Source organism: Physcomitrium patens, chromosome 24 (genome assembly GCF_059467195.1).
Source record: "Physcomitrium patens ecotype Gransden chromosome 24, ASM5946719v1, whole genome shotgun sequence".
Taxonomy (NCBI): Eukaryota; Viridiplantae; Streptophyta; class Bryopsida; order Funariales; family Funariaceae; genus Physcomitrium; species Physcomitrium patens.
Genome location: NC_143433.1, coordinates 10,803,360 through 10,815,693, shown reverse-complemented (window position 1 = coordinate 10,815,693; position 12,334 = coordinate 10,803,360). Strand labels below are relative to the sequence as shown.

General features: G+C 29.2%; 1 long non-coding RNA gene across 2 annotated transcripts; it reads right to left on the bottom strand.

Annotated features, from left to right (window-relative positions):
• Positions 1 to 5,957: 5,957 nt before the first annotated feature.
• On the bottom strand, positions 5,958 to 8,399 carry LOC149986433 (uncharacterized). 2 transcript variants are annotated; one of them, XR_016500661.1, is made up of 5 exons: positions 7,696 to 8,399; positions 7,468 to 7,513; positions 7,168 to 7,348; positions 6,568 to 6,885; positions 5,958 to 6,474 (listed from the first exon to the last, which is right to left on the bottom strand). It is a non-coding gene; the product is annotated as an uncharacterized LOC149986433 (long non-coding RNA). The 2 variants fall into 2 exon arrangements; XR_016500662.1 differs by lacking the exon at positions 7,168 to 7,348 and having other exon boundaries at positions 7,696 to 8,390.
• Between the last annotated feature and the right edge of the window lie 3,935 nt (positions 8,400 to 12,334).

Here is a 12,334-nt window from a genome sequence, read left to right as displayed (position 1 = left end):
ATTCAGCAGAGAAGATCAAAACTTTTCATCAACGACATCCATCAAAATCAAAATGAAAGATAGAAAACCTTTGCGATAAAAGAAATACAATTTAGAAAAGATTGCATTCTATCTTCTATCATTGTTTGTAGTTTTTGTATAATTGTGGCATTGTTGTATTATGTAAAGACTTACTTGAGAATGCACCGAGCATCTAATTGAGGAAGGTAGAAGGAAAATTGCAACAATAAGATCCTAACAATTCTAATAGAATTTTAAATAAATTCTAATTAAATATTAATAATATTAATCAATCTTTAATCAAATCCAAAAGAAATCTTAAAGAAATTATAAAAGAAACATAAAGAAATTCTAAAGAAATATTTTTTAAAAAAAAATGAATCTTTAAAAAATTCCAACTAAATCTTATTTTAATTCTAATTAAAATCCTAATAGATCTTAATTAAATCCTAAGTCAAATCCTAACTAAATCTTAAATCTTAAATCAAAATTTGGACAAATTCAAATTCATAAAGAAATCCTAAATCCTAAATCAAACCATAAACAAATCTTAAATCTTAAATCAAATTCAAACCAATTCTAAATCAGATTAGAATCCCAATATCTATTGATTAAATTTTTGATCTTGCTTAAAAATTCACATACCTCTCAATCTCTTAATTAAAAATCAATACAACAAATTTGAATATAATTGCACTTACCAAATAAAAGAAAAATCTTAAAATCTACTTGGATGTTGGCTGGTCTCCTATTCCAATCTAAATGTTGAACATCTAACACCAATATCTCATATTTTAATAGTTCAATTTCTTTGAAAATTTACATAAATTATTAGAAATCAAATCTAGTCTTTATCCAAAAAAATATTACTTCAATCAAATTAAAAAATTACTAAAAACCTTAAAAATACTCACTAATCCTCAAACTCAAATTTTTGAGACCTCAATCCACAAAAACTTTTACACTTTGATCTAACCATTTAATTGACCTTAAATTCACAACACACATCAAGCACAACTATATTCACCAATCCATAAAATTACACTTGTAGATTCACTACAAAACTCTCAAAATTGCTCAAAATGACAACCCTATTTTATTTCTCAAAAATCCAAGTCATTCAAAACAACCTTGAGTTTGTAAAGCTCTTATAAAGTCTTTAAAAATTTAAATGACATAAAACCAATGCTCATAGAAATTCTATCAAGTTTGCTCTCAAATTCCACTCTTTGATCTATTAAAAAACCCCAAAGTCATAGTATTTGCATGATTTTGTGCCTTGAGATCTAATTTCGACCTAAGTTGACAACTAGTCCTCTTTGGATATCAATTCTTGGCTTCTTGAGGTAAATTTTGCTAAATTCTATTTTTAATTCCCTCCTATATATGCTTATATAATTTTATTTTCTAATTTACTTTATTTTTCTTTAATTATGGTCCTACAAAGTAAATAAAAGCTTATTTCATAAAAAGCAGCAATAATATCTTTTAATTTTACTATCTTTTTTACTATTATTCTAAGATAATTTACTATAATATTTTTAAGTAAGATCTTTTATAAAATAATATTTTCTTTGCTCTTTCATTTATTATTCATGTTAAAATATGACAACATTAAGGAGATAGAGAACCAAAAACTAGCAAATTCAACTCAAATCCTAATTCTAATAGAATATTAAATAAACTATAATTAAACCTTAATAATACTAAGCAAGCTTTAATCAAATTTAAAATAAATCTTATAGAAATTAAAAAATAAACAATAAGAAATCTTTAAGGATTTCAAAAGAAATCAACAATAAATCCTTAAAAAATATTAGAATAATCACAATTATATCTTAAATAAATCTCAACTAATTTCTAATTTTATCATAGTTGAAAACTTAATAGATTTCAATCAAACTTTAGGCCAAATTCTAAATCCTAAGTAAATTTTAAATCCTAAGAAAATTCTAAACCAAATCCTAAATCCTAATCCAACTCTAAATCTTAATCAAATCTTAATCAAATTCTAAATCTTAAGCAAATCTTAAATTCTAAATCCTAAGGAAATCCTAAATCAAACTCTAAATCTTAATCTAATCTTCAAACCTTAACTAAATCCTAAATCCTAATCCAATCCTAATCCTAAACCAAATCTTAACCAAAACCTAATCAACTCAACCCAACCCTAACAACGCTTAATAGCTTAGTTGATGTGGATGTAGAACCACCACACTTTGTATGTTATTTTTCCACTCCATTAAATAGATATGTCTTTTTTCATATATTGAAGCCATAAAAGTTTTAATATTATTTATATAAAAATAAAAAAAGATTAATTCACCTTATGATAGATCATATACAAACTCAATATCTATTAGAGCATTATAAAACATTCCTCTAAAAGACTCAAATATACAATATAAGCCATCTTATATTATCTTATTTGAAAATATCTAAATTAAGTATAGATAAGATGTTATTACATAATTTATCTTAATTGCATAAAATTAAAGATCTTGTTTTATAATATGAGAGGATTTAAAATATTTTTAAAATTTAATATAATTTTAAAATTTATTAGGCATTTGAAGATAACATGTTATTATTTTATTTTACAAGAGCAAAATTAAGCAACCTTAGTTTAAATAAATCAAGCAACAAATTATGAAAAAGATTTTTTTAAATTATAAATTATATATATATATATATATATATATATATATATATATATATATATATATATATATATATATATATATATATATATGTGTGTGTGTGTTAGAATTAGCAAAAAGCATGTATATTTATTGAAAAAAATACATATCTTATTTTTTAAAAGTTTTATTAATATTACAAATATTTATAAAAAAAATAAAATCTAAAAACTAAAATATCAATGTATTTATTAATTAGTACAAAAGTAGACTTCCTAAAATTTAGAGCAATAAGAGAAATCTTAGAATAATTATTTTATAAACCTTCCATCAGATACAAACCATCAAGGCTTTATTTCTAAGCTCTCAAATATATTTATTGATAAGACTTTTAAAAAATAAAGAAGTTCAACAAAAAAAAACCATAGATCTTGGTTATATTAAATTAATCTTTAATTATCCCTTTTTATACTTTTAATATTTCTTAAATTTTAATTAGCCTTCTTAAGACTACTAGATGGCCATTTAATTTAATTTAATATTAAAATTAACTTCTACTAAGCTCTTCATAGTTTATAAATTATTCAATCATTGAATGATATGAAAATTGTTGTATTATATCAAATTGCTAATAGAAAGTGTTGTAAAATCAAGTATACAAATATAAACATATATGTTTAAGTAAATTAAGTAAGAATTTTTTATCATAAATATATATATATATATATATATATATATATATATATATATATATTAGTTTTTTAGAAACATATTTATACAATAACAAGGCCTAAATTAAAAACCACCTAATTTTCCTTCTAACTAAATATTGCACCTTTATGATTTCATTAAAAAGATAAATGAAATAAAATTTTTTAAGTTATAAAGAATTTCTACCAAATTAGATATATAATTTTTATGTTAGAAAAAATACATAATATATTATTTATCATCATCTAAACTAATCGTAAGTTTAAGTGAAAATTAAATTAAATTAAATCATATCTTCAATTGACTTTAATATTTTAGGATTCTACTCAATCTTTAATTAAGCATTAATTTCAAAGACCACCATTTAGAATACTACCTAAGATAATAAAAAATAAATAATCTTTCTTTTATATAAAAAATCATTAGCATGAACTTAAAAAATTAAGACCAGCTAATCAATTTTCATAACAAAGATTTTTTCAACCTTCTTCAAGAAGAATAAATAAAAATCTTCAAAAACATGTTGTAATCTAATATTTTTAAAAAAATTACACAACTATATCACTTTTACATCCTTATTTATATATATATATATATATATATATATATAATATCAATATCAAATTAAAACTATTTCCAAATTTGAATGTATAGTTCTTTTGAAATGTAAGTAACAAGGAGCTTAATTTTTTATATATTGTCTTTATAATTTGTCCATTTTTACTATTCAATACAAGAACTCTACCAACCAAGATTGCCTTAAGATAGTTTCTTTAGTTCATACATCTAAGATTTTTGGTACTTTATATTGTAGATATATGTAATTACCAAATTTGAATCATCAAAGGTGAGATTTATAAGCATCACTTCTAATGTATAATTATCTCAAAATTTAAATATTTAATTATCTCCATATTAATAAATTATTAAATTTTCTGTAATCATTGGTACAGCTCTTTAATATTTAAATACTAATTTTAATTAATTTTACTAATATATATATATATATATATATATATATATACTAAAAAATATTCTTTATTATATAATAATTAAAAAGAATTATAAAAAATAAAAAATTCACATCAATTGAAATGATAATTTTTTTATTTAAGGCTATTTTGAAATCTAATCTTAATAATTATTCACCAATTAAAAAAAAATTATATAAATCTTATTTGCCTATTTTAACCACTCTTCTTTTTTCTTTTTTTTTTTCTTTTTTTTATCTATCAATTTCTCGGTGATCTCTTCAAGTCATATGGTAATCAATGAAAGTCTTAATACTAGGTTTATTACACAATCTAAGAAATTTCTTACATTGATTTGTCAACACCACTACAAGAGTTCTAAGCTAATTAAGAATATGGTCGAAAAATACCACATTGCTTGCTCCAAAGAATTATAAAGCAAAGTCCCCAAATGATTTTACTTGCTCAAACATGCTACTATAACAAGAATATTATTGACTTATTATGGCATGGTCATTAATAATTTAACATAATGAATACTATACCTATATCTTAATCTCAAAATTAATAAGAAGCAATATGGAAAGAGCCAAAGTATTGAAGCTTAATTTAATTCAATTATATATGTCACATATATCTAGATTGATTTACGTACATAATCATAGCTTCTACTCTATTCATTATCATATTACAAGTAGATCTATTAAAGCTATAAAAACCACAAAGAAACCAATTAAAAAAATATATATAGACTAAAAATAAATCTAAAGCTAAAGCTAAAATTCTATTGTAAATAGCAAGGTAATGTATAAAACACAAGGATCTAAATATTTTGGAATAAAAAATTAATAATCTGAATGCTTTGGCTAAAACTTAAGAATTAAAAGTATTTATGTAAAGAAATATATATCTTTAAAACTGTATCAAGTACATATCTCAATTCACTTAATATTTTAATTATATCAATTAGTAGCCACAAAATATGCATTAGATTAAAATAATATACATATATATATATATATATATATATATATATATCGTATTGGTTCTAAGATTTAAAAAATAATTTATAATATTTAAAAATCGTTATCTTAAGACTTGAAACATATCCAATTTAAAAACTTCTATTCTATTCTTGAATTTTTTTTCCTATAAAATAAACTTAGCTAAAATATAAAATATCAAGTAATTAAACATCTTAACTTGTTAAGGTTAAAATCATTAGCTTAGAGACTTATGGTGTAAATAATTATATAATTCAAGAAATTTGAAATAAACTATTACAAAATTTCAACTTATTTCCTTCAAAATGGAATGTAGAGAGATTTGTATTATTCCGAATATTATAATATTAGATTAATATTCTACAATAAGGTCCTTCTAAAATTTCAAGTTCATGATTAAATAGGATTTTACCAAAAAAACAAACTAAAATAGTTAGAGTTTTTATTTTAAATTTCCAAAGATAAAGCATAAGACTAGATGAAAGAATCTTTGTTGATATTATGCAATATAATCTAAAATATTCATTCTACAAGAAAAACAAGTTATTTCTTCAAAAAGACATTCAAAAGCATATATATATATATATATATATATATATAAATAAAACACAACCATAAACTCACACAATAAATAAACTAAACAATTATGTATTATATCAAAGCTTAATATAAAAAGTAGTTAATCAATTAAATTAAAACTACTACAAAAATACAAATTCAATATTTCTACCCACATCACAAATTAGGATAAAGTATTCTAACCAAATTTTAACATAAAGTTGATTTCTATATGGAATAAAATTAGGGAAAAAATTAATCTACTCTAATCTAGTTTAGTTTTCATTAAAAAGTTGCAATGATGACACGGAAAAAAAATCAAGTAATGTTATTAATGACTCATGCCCTTTTGCACCCTAAAAATAATAGAACTATTTTATATTGCTATTGAAAATGTCTAATTGAAATAACCCCTAAACCTGATACAACTACGAACTACAAGGTAGACAGACAAACACGCCTCACGTTGTATCACGGCCTCTGTTGTAAATGAACATTGAGCCTTGTGCACTTAAAACTGCCTTCAAATCAGGACCTTACTGTCTCGTTTGAGTGTAAAGATGCTGTGAGAAGAGGTCGAACCATACAGACCTGCAGCACACAGTTCAAGCTATTGGTCTCGGTACATTTCAATGTACAGGCAGATCAAAAATTATGAATCATTCACCTTGAGTTCAGACCCACCTCATCGTAAAAGTTGTGCATTTGATAACCTCAGAGGTTCTGGGTTGGGACTTGTGGTTGTTCATATTCATGCCAACAATTCCATGTCGAAGCTTTCCAGCGTTTTCTTTTATGTTGGTGTCCAACACACCCTGACCGGATCTTGCAATTCATCTCTGGACATTGAGAGATGTGTTAATCTACGTATGCCAATCCCAATGAGTTCCACAGCTCCCAAGCGTTGCCAGAATTTGTGGAGAACAGACTCTGTTGGGTTGTTGCTTCATAGATTGTGGTGATTCCGCCCTGCTCTCGAGACGTCTCACTGGCATCTCGAAGCTGCATGAAGTTGAAACAAGCAACAGTAACACCGGAATTTTTATGACATTCTTTCTTGGACTGCACACGTTTCAGTCTTAGCAGCTCGATGACTGAGTCCTCGCCATGCTCCTGAAAATTATTTCTTTGTCTAAACTCAAAAATTAAAATTATTCGATATTGGACAACCGAATTCTGAAACGAAGATAAGAAATACAGTTGGTAGAATAATGGCGAGCAATTCAATCAAACCATGCTAGCAGGGAACGCCTCACATTCCACTAAGTTAGGTTTGCAAACAACCTAATGGTCCCCCACTTTCGTCAAGTGCTCCATTCAAATAATTGATGTGCCTTCTCACTGCAAAGTCTATACCATTTTTCCCAGGTCGTTTACTGGGAAAATCAGACTGACACTGTTTCGAAACGGCCACGTTCGATACAGCATGAAGCGTTGCATATTGCCTAGCGTAAATGATGTCAATCTGAAAAGAGAAACGAAGACGTTCAATTCTACCATCATGTGCTGCTCAGTGTGACGGTGGCGACTTTATCACTGAAGTCAGAATCTCGGACCATACGAGACTCTCGTACATGATCTTACCATCACTGGGGCGAATAGATTGGCGGTACCTTGCACAACTTCCCAACTGAGAAAACGAATTTTAGAACGTTTCTACTTGTGGTTGAAACAGACCTGTGTCCAAGTTAGCGATTGCAAGACTCTAAAGGCCACAATCAGTCATTAAACAAATATCTGAATCAAGGACTTCGGAATCAAGATTGAATCTGAGAAGCACATCGACAGAGAATAGGTCGTGGATACCCATACCGCTGCTTTTTCTCTCCCCCGTCCGAATCCATGGCCCCACAACTTGGAACCTGGATCTCCGTTCCACCCCAGTTGGTTCCGCCACAACTGTTACGCGAATTACATGATGGCGTGGACACGACGTTCTAAAATGCTTCTACCTGGACAAAGGTGGTCCACAGTTCAATCTAAGACTCACGAAGCCTCCGCCTGGCTAATTTTCCGAGAGACCGAAAAAGGCCGACCCAGGTTTGGGTTCCGTCTGCCTGGTGTAATCAACCCCCCGATGTCCATACATGAACACATTCGTGCACAAAATCTAGGAGGCTAAAATGGCTCTTATCACGCTTCCGTCTGTGAGAGGTTCGGCGGTGTTCTGTCAATGGAGGAGATGCGATGCTTTTGTGAGGACTTGTCGTTCTCATTTCTTCCTTGCTTTAACCGCGTCTAGGGTCATCTCTTGAGTAGCTCTGCAGATGCTTACGTGAGTGCTTTCCACAACAACACAGTCGGATTCAATCCGCAAAGCACTACATTGCAAAACTTACAACGAAGGTTAGGGTTTGTAGAAATTAGGGTTTCTGTGTGTCTGGAAATACTGTCTTTGTGGATTAATCAATGTGTCGACTCTATTACAGTTTGATTTATGTTTTTTTTGTTGTTTTTTCCTTCCTTCCTTCACAAAGACGGGGTGTACCTGCATTGATAGAGTAAAACAAGATACAAAAACTACATCTTAACTCCTAGTATTTGTGAAGGTGGAGGTAGGAGTACTTAGTGAAATAACCATTAATATTTTTTTTTATTGTTTCTATTTTGTATTATGAGTCCACATTGTGGTGTTCTAAAATTCTATTTAATAACCTGGTCTAATCTAGTGGCAATTAGTTGTTTTGTCATCCAAGAATTGTTCTATTATTTGAACAGAGTAGTTTTGTATTTTGAATGTTTTTCTAATTTCTTCTTTTATAGTTTTTAAAATTTTTTGACCATATTTGATTAATATTTTTTAAATCATATTTCTAATATGGAGGTCAGTCCATGTTGCCTTATTAAAGACATATTTGTTTCTTTAAATCTAGATGGTTTATAAGCAAAGTTGTCTTATTAATGATTAGATCTTATGGAGGCTTTCAAATTAGAGGGATGTGGAGAGAGAGGAGATATTTTTTTGCAAAGATAACTTATTTTAACATGAAAGCATTTTAAGTCCTCCATTTTTAAGATGTTAGTTTGTATAGGAGTAAGGTGGTCTAGTTCCAAATTTTCTACATTTGAAGATACTCTCAAAATTTGTGTATTATAGTATCCAACTTTTGGAAGGAACAAAGAGCACAATGAATGTTGTTATTTGAACCAGCTTGCTCTTCCCATGTATTAATAGCCACTTACTTATGCCATAGCAACTAGGTGAACATTGCTTTCTTTTAAGAGTGTGGTTTGGATGATATGTTAATCTATTTAAAGGAAATATCATGTTCTAATAGAAAGACCACATATAACCAATGTTAAGAATGAGTAGATATTTAGATCTAACTTTTTAATACTAAGCAATTTATTAAGTCTTTATAAATATTTTTTATTTGTTGGAGACCATATGAAAGTAAAGTTGTGACTTATTGGAGATTTAGGAAGACTTCTATGAGTGAAACTCAAAATCCCACCATAAAATATATATTCCAAATCTCATGAAAAGAGACAGATATTACAATTTGGTACCTTTTATCTACTGACATTATGAGTTTGGATAGAATTGTTAGTATAATTTGTTAGATGATGGGGCAAATTGTGGATGGCTAAGAGTTGATAGATACAAGATCTGGTATGAAAATCCAAAGGAACTCAAGGGTTTCATTTTGTGACTTAATCTCTCATGAAACTAATACATGTCATTCATGGGTAGTACATGTGATTGTTATTTATTATGTTCCTTGTATTAGTTAGTGAGTCTACCTTAAGCTCATCATATTAGGACCTAATATGCATTATAAAAACTTCACTTTCTTTTCAATTAACTTTGTAGCAGATGTACCCCGTTTCATGTAAAAAAACAAAAAATAAGTCAATGGTATGAAAATATAATGTTACCATCGTATGGAGCCAAAATATATGTATGTATATCTTCCTAGTGCTCATAAAGAATGTCACAAACATTTTTTTAAATGTTGAAATATTAATAACAGAATTGATTTGTATCAAGTTCTATGTGTGCATCCCAGCCCTATGTTGCACCCTCCTCATTATGTTAATTTTATGTTGCCCAGCCCCATTCAAAATTCACTTTCTATTGTATTCTCTTGTTTTCCTTCTTCATTTGTTTTTTTTTATTTCCTCCACATCTACTGATGCATGTCAAGGGTTGTATTCTAATTTGTTGATGTCCACAACATTTTTGTGCCTTTTCTTTGCTATTTGTATACATGCTCTTCACTTTTATAATGATGCTGCTAGTGGCTAAGAGAAAACCAGAAACAGGGCAACTAATTTTAGATCCAGACCAACAAGACAAACTCAATTTAATCCCTCTTCAGCAGTGAGGGAATGAGACAGGATTGGAACTAAATGAACATTTTTTTTTTTCATGTTGGAGTCTCTTGGTTTTCTCCCATTATTTGTCAATGATTGTCTTCCTAAAAACTGAAGTTTCTAGGTCAGAAATTGTAAAACACATGCCACATTTCACCCAATGATCCTTCCATCAAACCTTATTCTACCAATATATGAGTGTGTGCATGTATGTGTATATGCACATTTACTCCTATACATTCTTAAGTTATGTATGACAAAATTCCATATCCATCCCAATCTCATGCACATGCAAATAAATTACTTCAAAGATTACCAATCTAGTTGTGCTTGTGTGTGTGCATGTGTATATACTTGGGATTGAATCAATGCAAATTTGAAGTATACATGAAAATATATTTTCAAAAGCTTTCTTCTTGAAATGTTCATGTATTAAAACTTCAAAAACGAAAAAAGGAAGAGTATTAACCATCCAAATAAATTTAAAACTCCCAGCCATTCATCCATTTGGATGTAACTCACGGGAAGAATCATCCCATTGTACCCAAATGCCTGCCACAACCCAATCGAATTCATCCTACGGCGTTCATCCACATGCAACCAAGTCCACGAAAGAGACGAAGTTCACATTCCACAAGGTTTCCATCCAGAGGATGTAAAGTCCGCCGCAACTGACAAATGACTGGTCGTTGGATGCAGCTCATCCAGCATTTTCCAGGTGTAACCGTCCGCGGCAATCTGAGCCTGTTCAGGAATGGTCACACCCAGTTCTCATCAGTGCATGGTATTAATATTTTGCGACCAGGCTCCCCCAGAGGAGAGATGTTAATGATGGGGTCTGGGTAGAATAATCTCTTACCTCATGAAAAGATCCCTTCCACAAAGGGGCCATCCCTTAGAAAGAGGCCAAGGGGGATTCCAGTTGGAATTGGTGAGCGTAAGGACATACTTCTGAACTGTTGGGACAAAGCAGACAATGTCAGCATCATTCCGGGCGAGATCTGCTTGCTTTTATTCCTCCAGATATTATCGAACCCCGAGATTGACTAATATTAGTAGAAGTATGTGGATGAATGAAATGCGTTCTTCCATCGTGGGCGGATTTTGCATCCATCTTCTCGAGCAAATGGCAGGCGCTGCAACTTGGTGGAAGCTGAGGTGTCATTTCATGGCACCCGAGAATGCAATCTGTAGTGGATAAGCTTCAAATCAGGATATCTTTACTATATGAGCCTAGCTTGTATTATTATTAAACCTTCTCATTTTCTGTAAGGGTCAATTCACATTCTCAAATATATATAAATATATATATATATATATATATAGAACATAGATCCAAGGGGATGCAGCAAACCGTCTTTGTGGATCGAAGTCCTTGGCCACAATCCAAGCTTTGTCTCTGTTCTGAAAGGACGTATTGCATATTCTTTCCTATCAACTTGTTGATTTCTCCAATGAAGATGCACAAACTTTCAAAAATCTATATCACTAGCTTTTTCATTTTTGTGTTCCCATTTAGTATAGCCCAAACACACACTTACGTGCACAATGGTGTGTTCCAATCCTAAGAAGAAGAACAAAAAATAAATAAAAACGAGAATGTTAATGATTGAAATTAACACCCAAAAAAATGAGGTTCAAAATTTTGATTAATTAAATCTGGTTTTGGAGTTATTATGTTGTATTTGATACTGAATAACATATGCTGGTATGAAGACCATGTAGTTGCTAATTGTTGGAGGATGTTTTTTTGGTCTGTTGTGGGAGCACTAGAGCAATAATAATTTTGGGCAAAAAGATGGACAAAAGAAAAAAGTGTATAGATTTATCTGGTATTGATTAATTGATATATAATAGGGCATGTTGGCATGAGACAAATTTTTTGTTCATAAGAGATCTCTAACCAAACTCAAAGTTTAAGATAGGAGAATGTTAAATAGACCCATGCTTTTACTAAATATGCCCACCCATGATGAAGAATATGGTAATCATGATGAATGTGGTTGGTTTTTATTGGTTGTAGATCCAATCGAGAAATGGAACATAACCTCAATAATTTTTAACCTCTTCTAATTTATATTTCAGAGATCATGAATTTGCTTAATGAAGAGATGGAGAGGGTGCATTGGCAAAT